Source organism: Callithrix jacchus, chromosome 19, assembly GCF_049354715.1.
Source record: "Callithrix jacchus isolate 240 chromosome 19, calJac240_pri, whole genome shotgun sequence".
Classification (NCBI taxonomy): domain Eukaryota; kingdom Metazoa; phylum Chordata; class Mammalia; order Primates; family Cebidae; genus Callithrix; species Callithrix jacchus.
This window is the reverse complement of record NC_133520.1, coordinates 53193300-53207636: the sequence shown is the minus strand read 5'-3', so window position 1 is coordinate 53207636 and position 14337 is coordinate 53193300. Positions and strand designations below refer to the sequence as shown.

At 39.3% G+C, this 14337-nt stretch overlaps 1 protein-coding gene across 23 annotated transcripts in view; it reads left to right on the top strand.

Annotated features, from left to right (window-relative positions):
• The window catches only part of DISC1 (DISC1 scaffold protein), a 371616-nt gene that overhangs the window by 68559 nt on the left and 288720 nt on the right, over positions 1 to 14337 (top strand). For 2 of the 23 annotated variants that reach the window (XR_013530022.1, XR_013530023.1), the window contains one exon: positions 55 to 183. The exons of the other annotated variants lie outside the window; for them this stretch is intronic. The gene's annotated coding sequence lies outside the window, so the exon portion shown is untranslated. The remainder of the gene's footprint in view (positions 1 to 54; positions 184 to 14337) is intronic. 23 annotated transcript variants of the gene reach the window in all.

The window sequence follows — 14337 nt, the reverse complement described above, 5'->3', positions numbered from 1 at the left end:
GAGTTACGTTAGCAAAATAGTAGAGTTTGAAGCTCCAAGTTTGTTTCCCTACAGAAACATCAAAAACAAACAGAAACCATTGGAACCAACATGGTCAGAAGAACTCTGGAAAATAGGCAAAAGTTTACAGCAACCAAGCAAATACTGAAAAAAGGAAAAGAAGAAAAAGGCCACTTAAAAATGGTAGGAAACTTTGTCGTATTTTTATTTGCTCTTGTCCCAGCCATCTCTCTAGCAAGACAGTTCTCTTGACATCCTTTATTCCCAGTGTTGTACGCTGGTCCCTGATTACAAAGGTAATAGAGAAGACCTTACTTACTGTGGATGTCTGCTCTAAACTGTCTGGGGGCTACCTTAAAAACTGACATAAGGCGTATATCTCCATTTAGCCTAACTTAGAACATAGGCTGGAAAAATGGCAGGCATTGCTTGCAAATGCTCAAAGTGAACTAACAAACTGCAAAACCCTGGGGCAAAAGATTACTGGTTGAGGTGTATAAAAGACCACCTAAAGTCCAGGTGCAAAAGCTAGGAGAGATTCTGTGGGAAATTAAGACATTCAGAAGCACCATGTATATAGGAAAATTTAGAAAGCCATACATAGACTTGGAGCAAGATGCATGCTCAGAAAAGAGGAGAGAAGACCCTAAGCTTTCACTTCAGGCTGATCCTTGAGTTAGGTGCAAGGTTGGGTAAGGAGTTCCCTAGCACACAGCCAATCTGCAAAGACTGGGAAAGGAAGTTTGGGAAAGTACCTACAAATGGACTATTATAGCCATCAAAAATAAAAAAAGAACAAACCCTGGGGAAGGGTGAGAAGCTGATATCCAGAGTTTACATTATAATATTTAAGTGCCCAATGTTCAACAAAATATCACAAGGCATACAAAGAAACAGGAAGACAGGGTCCATTCAAAAAGGCAAAATAAGAGAGTCGCCTATTACAGACACAAGAAGGAAGCCAGACAGGAGAATCCTGGGCAGAAAAGCCCATCTTAACACCGCCATTCTGGCCCTGGGAACTAACAACTTGGACATCCAATCAAGAGACCTAATCTGAAATACAGGAACTCCGAGAAGTATGTACAGGTTTAAACACTCGAATTATTCAAGCAGAAGAAAAGATGTCAGAGGTCAAAGTCCAACTTAATGAAATAAAACAAGAAGACAAGATTAGAGATAAAAAGATAAAAAGGAATGAGCAAAGTCTCCAAGAAATGTGGGACTATGTGAAAAGACCTAATTTACGTTTGATAGGTGTACCTGAATGCGACGGAGAGAATAAATCCAAGCTGGAAAATACCCTTCAGGATATTATTCAGGAAAATTTTCCTGAACTAGCAAAGCGGGTCAATACTCAACCCCAGGTAATACAGAGAACACCACAAAGATATTCCTCAAGAAGAGCAACCCCAAGGCACATAATCGTTAGATTCACCAGGGTTGAAACGAAGGAGAAAATACTAAGGGCAGCCAGAGAGAAAGGTCAGGTTACCCACAAAGGCAAGCCTATCAGACTTACAGCAGATCTCTCGGCAGAAACTCTACAAGCCAGAAGAGAGTGGGGGCCAATATTCAACATCCTCAAAGAACAGAACCTTCAGCCCAGAATTTCATATCCAGCCAAACTAAGCTTCACAACTGAAGGAAAAAGAAAATCTTTTATGAACAAGCAAGGACTCAGAGATTTTATTACCACCAGGCCTGCTTTACAAAGAGCTTCTGAAAGAAGCATTACACACAGAAAGAAACAACCAGTATTAGCCTTTCTAAAAATATACCAAAAAGTAAAGAGCACCAACATAAAGAATTTACATCAACAAATGGATAAAACAGCCAGTTAACGTCAAATGGCAGTAACCCTAAATTTAAATCGACTAAATCCCCCAATCAAAAGACACAGCCAAAACCCAACGGCATGTTACATCCAGACCTGTTTCACATGCAAGGATACACAAAGACTCAAAACAAAGGGATGGAGAAAGATTTACCAACCAAATGGAAAGCAAAAATGAATAAATAAATAAATAAAAAGCAGGAGTTGCAATTCTCGTATCAGATAAAATAGATTTTAAAGCAACAAAGATATAGTGGTAAAAGGATCAATGCAACAACAAGAGCAAACTATCCTAACACCCAGATACATAGAGACTTAGATTCAATGAGACAGAAAATTAATAAGGATATCAAGGACTCGAACTCAGATCCGGAACAAGTAAACTTAATAAATATTTATAGAGCTCTCCACTTCAAATACACAAAATATACATTCTTGTCAATACCACATCACACCTTCTCATAGGTTTAAATGAAACATTGATTGGCCATTATTAATACCCATTTTTATTAATGGGTATTTATAATGGGTATAATATAATGGGTATAATAATAATACCATTTTTATTAATGGGTATTAATAATGGGTAATAAAGCAATATTTCCATTCACCCTCCCTCTTTCTCTTCCTCTTTCTTCCTCTCCTTTACTCATTTTTTTTTCTTTCCTTCTCCCCCCCCCCAAAAAAAAAAAGGAAATCAACTTGTAAACCTCTAGATCCAGGTCGGAAATGTCTCTCTCATTGCTTGATTTCCTTCCTTCCCTTCCCTCCCTCCCTCCCTCCCTTCCTCCCTCCCTTCCTCCTTCCCTCCTTCCTCCCTTCCTAAAAAAAAAAAAGGCAAAAAAAGTGGACAAAAACTATCCCTGAGAAAGCCCAGACGTCAGATTTATTAGACAAATACTTTAAAATGATTGTCTTAATCATGTCCAAAGAACTAAAAGAAAACATTGAGAAAAAACTAAAGGAAACCAGACAGACAATGTATAAACCAAATGAGAATATAAATAAAGTGATAGATATTATTAAAAGGAGTCAAGCTGAAATTCTGAAGGTGAAAACTGAAATGAATTTACTAGGAGGGTTTGACAGAAGATATGAGCAGGCAGAAGAAAGAATCAGTGGACTGAAAGATACTACAATGGAAATTATTGAGCTTAAGGAGCAGAAAGCAAAAAGAATGAAGAGAAGTAAAGAGAACTGAAGGAACCTCTAGGTTCCTACACACACACACACACACACACACACACACACACACACACACACACATGTGTCATTTATGTATATATGAGTTTCAAAAGGAGAAGAGAGAAAGGGCCAGAAAGAATATCTGAAGAAATAATGGCTGAACACTTTCTGAATTTGCTGAAAGATATGTATCTACAAATTCAAGAGCTCAGTGGACTATAAACTCAAAGAGATCCATATGGAAACACATTATAATTAAATTGTCAAAAACCAAAGACATAAAGAATCTTGAAAGCTGCAAGAAAGAAACAATTTGCCACATACAAGGGATCCTCAATAAATTACATCAATTTTCTCATCAGTAATCATAGAGGCCAGAAAGCAATTGAATGACATGTTTAAACTGTGGAAAGAGGGGCAAGGGAAGGGAGAGTATTGGGACAAATACTATTGCATGTGGGGCCTAAAACTTAGATGATGGGTTGATAGGTGCAGTATACCACCGTGGCACATGTATACCTGTCTAACAAAGCTGCATGTTCTGTACATGTATTCTCCACTTTGTGTTTTTGTTTGCTTTGTTGAAGATCAGCTGGCTGTAAATATTTGGGTTTATTTGTGGTTTCTCTATTCTGTTCTATTGGTCTATGTGCCTATTTTTATGCCAGTACCATGCTGTTTTGGGGACTATGGCATTAGAGTATATTTTGAAATCAGGTAGTGTGATGCCTCCAAATTTGTTCTTCTTTCTTTAGTCTTTCTTTGACTGTCTGGGCTCTTTTTTGGTTCCATATGAATTTTAGAATTGCTTTTCCAAATTCTGTGAAGAATGATGGTGGTATTTTGATGGAGATTGTGTTGAATTTGTAGATTGCTTTGGGCAGTATGGTCATTTTACAATATTGATTCTACCCATCCATGAGCATAGGATATGTTCCCATTTGTTTGTGTCATCTGTAATTTCTTTCAGCAGTGTTTTATAGTTGTCCTTGTAGAGGTCTTTCGATACCTTGGTTAGGCTAGATAAAATGGATAAAATCCTAGGAAGACATAAATTATCTAAATTGACTTAAGTAAAAATAAAAATCTTTAAATAAAGATATGGTGTGAATAATGATCTAAACTGACTCAAGAAGAAATAAAAAATCTTGAAACAAAGGGATGGTGTGAATAATAAAAAATCTTCAATAAAGAGAAGTCGACAATCAGGTGGCTTCGCTGGTTAATTCTAGCAAGAATTTATTAATAATTTAAACTATTTTTTCTCAAATTCTTCTGAAATGTAGAAGAAGAAGGAACACTTCATAACTCATTCTGAGGCCAACATTATCCTGATATCAAAGCATATACAGACACTAGAAAGAAAATTACAGACTAGTATTCCTAATGAATACAATTGCAAAAAACCTAAACAAAATACCAGCAACTGAATCCAACAGCACATGAAAAGGATTATACATCACAACCAAGTGGAATTTATGACCGTTTAGAATTTATCCTAGGAATTCAAGAGTGCTCCAACATAAGAAAATTACATGACATTAATAGAATGAAGGAAACACACACACACACACATACACACACGCTCATCTCGATGCAGAAAAAGATATTTGACAAAATTCAACACCTTTTCATGATAAAACATCTGTTAAAACTAGGAATAGTAGGGGACTTCCTCAACATGATAAAAGCATTTATGAAAATTGGCAGCTAACATCAAACCTCCCCCCGAGATTAGGAGCAAGACGAGGTGCCTGTTTTCACTGTTGTTATTCATCATTGTACTGCACGTTATAGCCAGAGCCAAATAGATAAAAGACATCATAATGGAAAGGAACAAGTAAAATTATCTTTATCTGCAATTGACATTATCCTATATGTAGAAAATCTTAAAGAATCCATGAGAAAGCTGCTGGAGCTAATAAACAAATTCTATAAAGTTTTAGGTGTGAAAGTTAGTCATGTCTTTATCTACCTGCAATGAACAATCCAAAAAGGAAAATAATAAATAATTTTATTTATAATAGCATTAAAAATGATAAAATACTTGGAAATAAATGTAACCAAAGAAGTGAAAGACTTTTACATTAAAACATGTAAAATAGATTTTACATTGAAACATATAATAAATAGAGAGTTTACATTGAAAAATGTAAAATAGGCCAGATATATACCCACACATCTGTAGTCAATTGATTTTTGACAAGGGGTACCATATCCATTCAATGGGGGAAAAATAGTCCTTTCAACAGATGGTGCTGGGGCAACTGGATTTTCACATTCGAAGAATAAATTTGGACTACTGTCTCATACCTTACACAAAGTTTAACTCGAAATGGTGCAATGATTATGAACAGTAGTTTGGTGTTTCTTCAAAAAGCTAAACATAGATCACCATATGATTCACCAATTCTACTCACAAGTATGTATGAAACAGAGACAGAGAGAAAGAGACAGAGACAGAGATGGAGGAGAGAGACAGAAAGAAGAGAGAAACAGAGTGAGGAGAAAGAGAGAGGAGAGGAAGAAAAAGAGATAGGGAGAGAAATAAAAAGAGAAGAGAGAAAGAGGGGTATAGGGATTGAGAGAGACAGAGAAAGATATAGGGAGACAGAGAGAGAGAGAGACGGAGAAGGAGTCTCTCTCTCTCTCTCTCTCTCTCTCTCTCTCTCTCACACACACACACACACACACACACACACACACACACCACACACAGTATGCTAGAGGAAGCTTCATCGGCTTTTATGAATCCATCTTAAGAAATTATGTAGTTACTTCCACCACATGGATTCATTTGAAACAAGTCATCAAAATTGTCCCATCTTCAAAAGGAGAAGAATTAAGCCATTTTTTTTTGATGGAAGAATGTCAAAGAACTGTGGTCATGTTTAAAAATGATCACACCACTTTATTCCATGTGGCAGTTGACGACTTTTATATTAACAACAGCATGACTAGAGAAGAAAAACAGACTTCCCCTCTTGGTCCTGCATGAAAACCTTTAGGAAAGGATTGGATTAGGTGCTGACTCCTTGGACCAATGGCTATAACCAAAGGGATGAGGTACTGTAATTAGCCAAGCCTGGTTACCTGTCTGACTCTGTGATGGGGTGGGTACATCTTTTAGGAGAAGATGGGGGAACTGGTGCAGTGCAGATAAAAATAGTGGCCAGTGTGCCTATTGCCTAGTGAAACACGCACACATGAAGCGATTAGGAGTGATTGAGAGCAGCATATGAATTTAAAAATAAGGGATGTTAAACATACATAAAGAAGATTAAAATGAAAACACTCCTTACAGAGTTCATTCATTTGGTCAATACAGTCATTTCCCTCCTGAAACCTGGTCTTACATATTAGCTTGAAGTTGCCTCTTGCAACAGGTTTTCCAGAGACTTTTGTCTGATCTTCGCCGGGAAGCAAAGTAACCTTCGATTGTCTCTGACTGTGGCTGTGTTTTGGGGAGCTTTATGTGCTGGGCTCAGAAAGCTGTTCAACCCATCAATAGGTTATCACATAAATATGCTTTGGGACTGATTGGACTACCCTTTCTCACTGAATTGACTGACTGATGAATTCAGTTGGCAGAATTAACTCTTCTATGTCTACACGCAGTGCCAGTTAGAAATAATCAACTCTGAATCAGCCTGGGATAGTCAGTACTAAAAACACCTTCATGAGCTGTGAAAATTTTAATGCATCTATTTACATATTTAGTTTTAAATTTTAATATATTGTGTTAGTTGAGGTATAATTTCCAAACAAACAGCTGTGAAATGTTTAGTAACTGTACCTCTGGATGAGGACAGCTCAGCTGGGAGTGGAGGGGGACTGGGTGAGGAGACTAGAATGTCAGTGTGGCCACACAGCCCACTTTTGTTTCGTCTTCTGTCCTTGAGCGCTTGTTTCTTCCTGGCTAAACTAGGCATAATAATACCTATCCTGCTGCGTGGGCGGAAGGTTAAATGTGATAACGATGTGTGTGAGATGCCTGCATAGTGCCTGAAGGTACTGAAGAATTATTTGCTCCCTTTTCTTTTTCTACCCACCACTTACCCCCTACCCCCGGGTGCTACATGTTAGAAAACACTGTGTAAAGTGTGAATGCTTCTGAAAAATCTCTCTGCCAGCAGTTAGCGCCAATAGCATGCAGAAAATAAGATGGAATGATTTGGCTTCTTTTCTATTTGGCAATAAGAAGCTTATTTGCACATAGCCTGATTTCTTTCAATCTGCAAAAAAAAATTGGAAATGAAGTAAAGCAATATATATTAAAACATGCAAATTATAATGTAGCATTGAAAGCTTGACTACTCTTCACATCTTCCTATGGCAAACTAGTTTTTTTTCTGTGCAGTCTAAATTTCCTGACCTTGAATCTCTCATTTTCTGCCTGATGCCATGTTGCATGACATTGGATGACATTGAGAAAATGAAATTGAAACCCTGCTTGGACTTTGAAAGAACTGGCAATCCTGCTTTTGAGAGTGGAAGAAAAAAAAAAAAGGAAAGGGGAAAGAGGAAAATGGGATGTATATGGAATACTAAAGACTAGGCTGAAGAAAGAGAAATTGAAAGCTGTCTTCTGATTATTTTTCTGTGGGCCTTTGCTGTTTTGTGACCTTCACCCTCATGGGCAGAGAAGGCAAAGGTGTAATTCTCAGGTAACTATTTAATCTTTCCATTTAAAATGGTCATTTACAAACACGGAGTCCATTTCCTCTGCATAATGGCAATGAGATGATGCCTGTCCTTCTTCTCGGAACTCCTTGCTCTGGGTGATGGACTGGACAGCTAATTTGTTTGTATAATCTGTCCGGGCACTTAATTAAATCTTGCATCCTGTCTAATAAAAAATCAACATCAAATCCACTACCAACACGTTCTCGATGGCAGAGAGGCATGCCAGAAGAAAATCTTGAGTGGCGTTTCCTTCCAGATTTAGCAAGCTCTGCAGCCTGTCTTTGGCTGTTCTCTCATCCTATTGCTTGGCCCAGCTCCTATTCCCAAGTCAACGAGGGCTTCGAAGCATGGTGTGAATGCATCAGCAGCTCTAGAGGCCCTGTCTTTGGGAGATGAATTGTGGCCCATTAAAAAAAAAGTTCTCTAGGGATATTTGAATAAGTTTCTTGCAAGTCTTGGAAATACAAACCTTTATGGTATATAAATATGTGAAGGTTTATCAAGGTCTTTAGTTGGAGGAAGGTAGGCCCCTGGCAGGACCAAAGGGCATCTCATGATTGGGTTATAGGAGGAATTATTCTTTTCTGCTTTGGTGCTGGTAGTTATAGGAGGAATTACCAGAAAGTTATAGGAGGAAGTATTCTTTTTGCTTTGGTGCTGGTAGTGGCAGCTAGGGGTCTCTAGGCTGATTGTGTATGATCTGGAGTCTGGAGCCTTGCTACAGTTGGAACTGGTCAGAAAAACCGAGGCCTGCCTCCCTCTGCTGACTGAGCCATAAGTGTGGGTTCCTGCGTTGGCCATTTCAGTCTTGCTTGTTGATGAGGAAAGGTAGATCAAGAGGGTCAAGGTGGCAAGGGCCATGTATTTAGAGTAGGGACTGATGGAGTTGTAAAATAAGCAGCAGTGAAGAAGAGAGATCACCCAGCAATCTTCTTATTGCCCAAAGTCTCCAAATCCCATAGAGGGAACACCATTCAAAAATTCTATGTGTTTTATGAACACATTAGACAGTTCAGTGACCTCCTTACTTTGTTTGTCTGCTTGTCAGAGTGTGAGAACAGTTTTCATTGTCAATTTGTTTTTTGACAGCCAAATCTCTTCATTAATAAGAAAAAAGACTTGGATTCATGGCATTATTTTATTTTCCAATACTATTGTATAGAATGTCCAACTTAAGATCCCACCATCCCTCCAGAAGTCCCTGATCTTTGTTACATCTCAGCCCAGCCCCTCTTGCTATATCTTCTATTACAATGAATGGCAAGTCAAGCAAAAAAATCCTGGGGGTTACTGTGGACTTTCAGCTCTCCTGGGGCATGAGCCAGTACACCTTTTTGATTTTATCTCCTAAGGATCTCTTCCTTCTGTCCTTTGATCTTGTAAGTTTTGTCTGGACACATGCACTCTCTTAATGGGTCCTTGATTTCTATTTTCACCCCCTCCAAATCATTCTTCAGTCATCCTTCAGTCCCCCTGCAATCATCCTTCATGTTGTAACCAGCCTTCTTTCTAAAACTCATTTACGATCGCTTTTCTACTTCATCTCTCCGCGTGACTGACATCGCTATCAGGACAAGTGTTGAATACGGCCTGCCATAACCAGCTTCTTGCCCTGGTCCTTGCTTAGCTTTCTAACTTCAGTTCTTGTCATTCCTTCCCCACTTCAAGCAACTTTCCCGTTAGTCCCTCAGCAGTTTCCAAAGGTGTACTGCCTCGTCCACTGTTTAGTAACTGCCTGCACTTACTACCTCCTTCTCCTACTACGTTATCCAGACTTGGTTTCTTGTTGGTCATGGTGGCTCATGCTATATTCCTAGCTTTTTAGAAGGCTGAGGTGGGAGGACTTGAGGCCAGAAGTTCTACACCAGCCTGGGCAAATAGTGGAACCCCATGTCTACAAAAAGTTAGCCAGACATGGTTCTGTGCACTGTAGTACCAGCTATGTGTGAGACTGAGGCTGGAGGATTGCTTAAACCCAGGAGGTCGAGGCTGCAGTGAGCTATGATCACACCACCGCACTCCAGCCTGGGTGAAAAGAGCAAGACCTTGTCTCCAAAAAACAAAAAAGATCTGGTTTCAGTGCCCCTTTCTTTTGACTGCTTGATATATTTCTCTATCCTCATACATGCTGAGTTTTGGTATAGCTATTGGCTGTCCCCTTGGCCAAACTGTAAACTTCCTGGGGAAATAAAGAGACCCCTTCTCATTTTAACTTTTTATCCCCAGCACTTAGTGTAGTGCCTGGTGAAAGTAGCCTCTCAAGAGTGGTTGTCGGATAAATAAGTGAATTCATCTTATTATCACTTATCATCTTACTATCACTGTTATGTTATTAATAGCTGACAATTCTACTAACAATAGAATGATAAAGTATTAGCACTTTTCAGGTCAACCTCATTAAAAACCTGACTGCAAAGTTTCATTCTGCCATTTGCTAGCTGTATAATCTTGGACAAATTACTCTTTCTAAGCTCTATTTTTCCTATCTATAAAATTGGATAATAGGGTTGTTTAGAGCAGTAAATGAGATGGGACATGCTAAATATTTGGGTTATATATTATTCAGAGTGAATGTTTGTTAAATTATACTCGCCAGTAAAATATTTAGATATTTTAGATCTGCTAGAGGTAGGTTTTTAAATCTCTTTGTGTTTTTTCATTCAAATTTATTTGTGAACTAATTATTTTCTTAGGTAACCTTAGCACACCTAATTTGATGCCTTTTGAGAGTAGAGGGAAACCAGAAAGCTCACAGCAGAGGGACTTTTCATATGTCACAGTAGACAAACAAAGTTATTTTCCGTCACAGCCTTGTATTGGGCGGAATGACCTTTAGTAGCGGATGACAGCGATGTAGCAGAAAGGACAGTTTTCCACTTGACCTTTATACAATGTGCCAACTTGTCTCATAACACAAAATAAGTTGCAATTGACAGGCTTGATAGTACACTAACCTGACAGGAGCTAGACACTGAAGCAGCCCCTATTTGCTACAGAACGTGGCAACTTCCATATACCCAAGGGTGCCTTAGAGATGGCTGCTCCCTAAGTCACGGCCAGAATATTTAGTGTAATTAGTTCCTCTGGGAGTTTATTGTGAAGTGAGATTTGCTCATAATGAATTTCATTGTCAAGGACTTGGTTACTTACACGTACCCCACGATAGTCTTTTGACTTTCTTTGTTAGCTCTCTTCCTCTTCTCTTTGCCTTTACCACAGGATGTTTTCTTCTTTTCTCTTTTTAATTTTTTTTTTTTAAGATAGGGTCTTGCTTTGTTGCTGAGGCTGGAGTGCAGTGGCATGATCATAGCTCACGGCTGCCTCAAATTACTGAGCTCAAGCGATCGTCCCGTCTCAGCCTCTCAAGTAGCTGGGATTACAGGCACATGGCACCACACTTGGCTAATTTAAAAAACTTTTTGCAAAGACGGGGTCTCACTATGTTGTGTAGGCTGGTCTTGAACTCCTGGCCCCAAGCAGTCCTCCCACCTTGGCCTCTCAAAGTGCTGGGATTACAGGTATAAGCCACCACACTCGGCCTCTTCTCAGCTTGTCTAATGCTTCATTTTTGCCATTCCCTAAACTTGACTTTCTTTTAGTTTTCTACCATTGGGTGATTTTTTTTTCCCTTGCGGCTTTTCTGCATGAGGACTAAGATGTGAAGTTCACAAGTTTGTTCCTTCTCCCAGATAGACACAGGGCAGAAGTGGTTCTGAGCAGCAGGTAGGAAATGTGTTGTGGTTTAGTTTCCAGGTTTGCTGGAGGAAACAGCTACCAGTCACTTCAGGTTGCATACCTAGTTCTGACACTGACTGCATTGATAGCCACAGGTAATTTACTTTACTTCTGCAGGCAGTGAGTGGAAGGGTTACATTTTCATTTAGGGTGAACAGCAACTGTGGGTGCGGATCATGAAAATTGACAGTGGAAAATGGGCATGGCATTCTGGTACTTTCCCCAGCTCTTTTCCAGAGCCAGGTCTCTCCTGATGTGAGCAATGATGTCCTCATCTGCCAAATGAGGACAATAACATTAGCTCTCCCTACCTTGCTGGGCTGATGTGAGAAATAGAGGAAATACTATATGTAAAAACTGTGCTGATTGAAAGGAACTATGTCAACATATTAACTAAGGCTGTTCCTGGTTGGAGTATTATGGATAATGTTATCTGCTTTTTATTCTTTTCCACATTACAAATGGGAAAAAAAGTTTTTAGGAGAGAAAAAAAATTAGAAGACAATATTTAAAAATATACTCTGGAAAGTTAGAATTCTAATAAAATCCTTATTACCACAGTTGAGGATTTGGCTTCATGCTCCCATAAGTAAATCTGGCTGAGATTAATATTTGATGCATATTTATGAAATCAGAAATTTCAAAACTGGATCAAAAGATGTAAATCTTTTATTTTTCTTAAGGACCTTATACAATGATATGTTCACTTGTATCATATGGACTTGGGGAAGCAACAAAAACTTGGCAACTTGGGGTTGGCGATATTTACAGCTCTTCAACATTTTTGGATCCATGTATTCTCTTCAGGACACCAGAAGGCTGTGCTGTTCTGAGGAGCCTCAGAGATGCCTTAGGGAGGCTGAAAGGAAGGCTCCATCCGAGTACTTCGGTTTCTGTTATTAGTCCAGTGAGATTTCATCTCTAAAAGGGCTCTGTTGCTAAAAAGAAAAAGCAAAACAAACAATGAAAAAAAATCAAGAAGTAAACAAAAATACTTGAAAAGCACTGCCTTAGTTTAAAAAATGATTTCTCAGATACTTAGAAACTATTGTTGAGAGAAAGGAAGATATTCCTCCCAAATCCAGGCTTCTTTTTCATGTTTGTTAGAAGCTTGACTTTTGAGTAAAAAACACAGTATGCTGGAAGTGTTTAACCTGGATGACCATGGTATTTGATATAAACGGAGTTCCACAGAATGAGGACAGCTCTGCCTGGACTGCTCAATGAAATAGATCTTTCTCCTTATCCACACTGGCACACGTGTCTCCAGCATAAACATCGCAGTGCTTCAAACACTGTTGGTCTCAGTCAAGGTTGTTATTCGTGTCCATTCCACTCAGAGGCATTCATTTTCTTTGTGGCAGCTGGAACCAATTGCTTTGGATCCACCATGAAAGCTTCAACATCCTGAACTAAACTCCTATTCATGCAACTTCCCAAATTTAAACAAAGCAAGACAAATAGATATTCACACATCGTAGACCGTGACTTCTTTAGACATCATGAAAAGAAAAAGAGGACCTGCGTGGAAGAATGTGCTTATTTATGATAAGGGTAGAATCAGGTTTCCCTCCCTTTTTAAATTATTTCGGGGTAGCAGCTGTTTGGATGCTGACCATGGGCTTGAAAAAAATCAAGTGGGTATTTCTGCCCACTGTATTATTTCTCCCACGCATTTCCCAGTCCCCTGTCATGGCATGAAAAACTGCTGTTGTCCTGTGTTTGAACAAGTAGATTTTTGTAGGGGGAAAAAAACCACCCCAAAAGCAAATGAAAAAATATGCTATGATTAATGTCAGTTACGGGAATTAAACTTCAGGGGCCTTTAGGACCATTAGAAGGAATCATTCTCCCCTTGGTGGCAATATGTACTACAGTTGTACTTAGTATCTGTGGGGGATTAATTCCGGGATGCCTGTGGATACCAAAATCCACCTGTGCTCAAGTCCTGTTGTCAGCGGATATGAGAAGTCGGCCCTCCGTCTCTACAGGTTTTCTATTTGGTGAATGCTGTGTTTTTGATCCATGTTTGGTTAAGGATCTGGAAGCCCCTGATACAGACTGTATTTATTGAAAGAAAGTCTGCCTACAAGGGGACTTGCATGTTAAAACCTGTGTTGTTTGCACTGTTTACAATAGCAAAGACCTGGAATCAACCCAAATGCCCATCGATGATAGACTGGATTGGGAAAATGTGGCACATATACACCATGGAATATTATGCAGCAATCAGAAATGATGAGTTCGTGTCATTTGTAGGGACATGGATGAATCTGGAGAACATCATTCTCAGCAAACTGACACAAGAACAGAAAATGAAACACCGCATATTCTCACTCATAGGCGGGTGATGAAAAATGAGAACACATGGACCCAGGGAGGGGAGTACTAAACACTGGGGTCTATTGGGGGGAAAAGGGGAGGGCCAGTGGGAGGGGGAGGTGGGGAGGGATAGCCTGGGGAGAAATGCCAAATGTGGCTGAAGGGGAGAAGGAAAGAAAAGCACACTGCCATGTGTGTACCTACGCAACTGTCTTGCATGCTCTGCACATGTACCCCAAAACCTAAAATGCAATTAAAAAAAAAAAAAAACCTGTGTTGTTCAAGGTCAACTATAACTGTAGGCAGAACTTCGGGGCAGGAAGTCCCTGCAGGAAGCCCTGTAAACTCAGGTCTGCAGAATGCTGACAGTTTTCTCCCCTTGCTTCCAGAATTGTTGCTGTGAGACCATGTGCGCTGGCCATGGACTTACTCTTTGTACAGAGCTTATTTCTGGTCCAGTTTAAGTGAGTGTTATTCTTTCCATGCAGTCTTGTGGTTACACCAAAGATTAAATTTCATATAGCATGTCTGTCTGTCATATCAGACTCCTCTGGTGATCTGTCCAGAGCACA